The sequence below is a fragment of the Myotis yumanensis genome, unplaced genomic scaffold, assembly GCF_028538775.1.
Source record: "Myotis yumanensis isolate MYYU_CA2020_CCGP unplaced genomic scaffold, mMyoYum1.0.hap1 SCAF_23, whole genome shotgun sequence".
In the NCBI taxonomy this organism is placed as follows: Eukaryota; Metazoa; Chordata; class Mammalia; order Chiroptera; family Vespertilionidae; genus Myotis; species Myotis yumanensis.
Window position 1 is genome coordinate 5,122,413 of NW_027223774.1, and position 2,713 is coordinate 5,125,125.

Genomic DNA, 2,713 nt, shown 5'->3' on the forward strand with positions numbered 1-2,713 from the left:
CGGCCTGCGGACTGAAATGTCCCGGGTTCGATTCCGGTCAAGAGCATGTACCTGGGTTGCGGGCACATCCCCATTAGGAGATGTGCAGGAGGCAGCTGATCGATGTTTCTCTCTCATCGATGTTTCTAAATCTCTATCTCTCACCCTTCCTTTCTGTAAAAAATCAATAAAATACTTAAAAAAAAATAAAAACATAAAGTCCTCTTATCATAAAAAATAAATAAATCCTATATAATAAAAGTGGGATATGCAAATAGCTCAAAGGGCAGAAAAACCAAACAACCAATCAAAGTGTAATATGCTAATGATATGCTAAGTCTGCTCAACCGCTCACTATGACATGCACTGACCACCAGGGGGAGGTCAACAAGTCGCTATGAAGTGCACTGACCACCAAAGGGCAGATACTCCGACCGGTAGGTTAGCTTGCTGCTGGGGTCAGGCCAATTGGGACTGAGTGAGATGGGCTGGACATGCCCTGGAGCCCTCCCGCAGTCATTCCCTGGCCCGAATGCAGCAGTGGGGTCCCTCACATTGGCCTGCGCCCTCTTGCAATGCAGGACCCTTGGGAGATGTCGCAGAGCCGGTTTCAGCCCGATCCCTTTGGAGGGCTTATGGCTGGCAAGTGCTGCTATGGCAAGAGGAGCCTCTCCTAATAGGGACTGATTTGGCATGAGCCCGAATGAAGCTGGCACAGTGGGGCTGGGATGAGCAGGATGGGCAGGTATGAGCTGCAGGCTGTGTTGGACTGTGGGTTTTGGACTGATCTTTGCAGGCCACCCAGAGGGAACCTACCTGCGCATGAACTTGTGCACTGTGTCTCGAGTACAATGATGGCGAACCTATGACACGTGTGTCAGAGGTGACACGCAAACTCATTTTTTTGGTTGATTTTTATTAAATGGCATTTAAATATATAAAATAAACATCAAAAATATATATTTTTTTAGTACGTTGGCAAATATCAAAAAATTTCTATATGTGACATGGCACCAGAGTTAAGTTAGGTATTTTCAAAATGCTGACAGGCTGAGATCAAAAGGTTTGCCATCACTGCTCTAGTATATATCTTAATAATAAAAGGCTATTATGTAAATGGTCGTCAATCCCTCATGCCATAACGACCGATCAGCAGGAGGTGCTACAGCTCTGCTCGAGCCTTCGCCCCACCCAAACAGCCCGGGGTGCAGGCAGCATTTACAGAGAATCAGTGTGCTGGCAGTGTCCCCGGTGCATCACAGGGCGCCGGCAGCATCCACGGAGCATGTGAGGTGTTGCAGGGTGGGGCACCAGCAGCATCCCCAGAGAATGTGAGGCGTCATGAGGTGGGGCCTCTAGTATATTTAAAAAGTCAACATGTACCGGACAATTGTTGAAAACACACAAAGAAGACTTCAAACTCAACATGGACAAAAGAACCAACATAAAAAGGGCCAAAAACCTTAGCCACTCGCCTGCCTGCCTGCCTTCCTGATCGCTGCCTAACTGCCCTCCCCTGCTGGCCTGTTCGCCTCCAACTGCCCTCCTCTGCTGGCCTGATTGTCCACAACTAGCCTCCCCTGCCAGCCATCTTTGACCACATGGGGGAAGCCATCTTGTGTGAGGGCGTGAGGATCAATTTGCATATTACCACTTTATTATATAGGATATATAGGATATAGATAGGTGTCAGCAAAAAACATGAATGGTAGTCTACCTACGTCATGAATATAGAGCTAAATATTTGCCAAATTCTGACGTCAGTAAAATTGCATAGTAAAATTGTAAACTACTGAGTTACATGGGAACAAGGGGCTGATGTGGGACAGGAAGAGCTTTACATGCTGTGATTTTAGCACTGCAAAATAAACGGCAGCCTAGAAGATAAACTGAAAAAGACATATATGAACATGAAATGTGACATGAAAGAAATAGAATTAATTTTTTGAGATCAGTGCAGCCTGGGAAAGGTGTCCTCTCTCCACCCACATGCAACGTTCACGCCAATTCTGCATCCTGGCTACATTATTGGTACTACATCACTGGTACAACCACATCACTGGTACTGTAATATATCTGTTGGTTATGGAAAACCTATTAGACAAACAGCACAGCCCTAAGTGTACTTCGCTTCACCTCAACCTCACAACCACAAATTGAAATGCCCTCATAAAGTTTTCATTCCAACAGGATGGCACAGAAAGGGAATTAACTATGATAATATCATTTAAAAACATCAGAACTATTTTAAAAGATTCAATCAATAATATAATTCTCTAATAGATAAAAAAATGTGTGCCGTATAATGTACCCAATATATCATAAGAAAGTGTACATAAGTGAAGTCCATATAATATACAACAGCTTACAGATTTTTAAAAAACATTTTTATTGATTTCAAAGAGGAAAGGAGATAAACACATTGATGAGAGAATCACTGATTGGCTGCCTCTTGCACGCCCCCTACCGGGGATCAAGCTCACAACCCAGGCATGTGCCCTTGACTGGAATCAAACCACGGACCCTTCAGTCTGAAGGCCAACGCTCTATCCACTGAGCCAAACCAGCCAGGGCCATCTCACAGATCTTTAAGGCAGAAACAACCAACTCCATGATTTCACACACACACCAGGAATAAAATATAGCAACATCAAGTGAGATAGGAGTAAGATCAAATTTATTTTGAAAATATTTCATATGTTTTCAATTTAAATGAGATAACACTCTAAGTAAC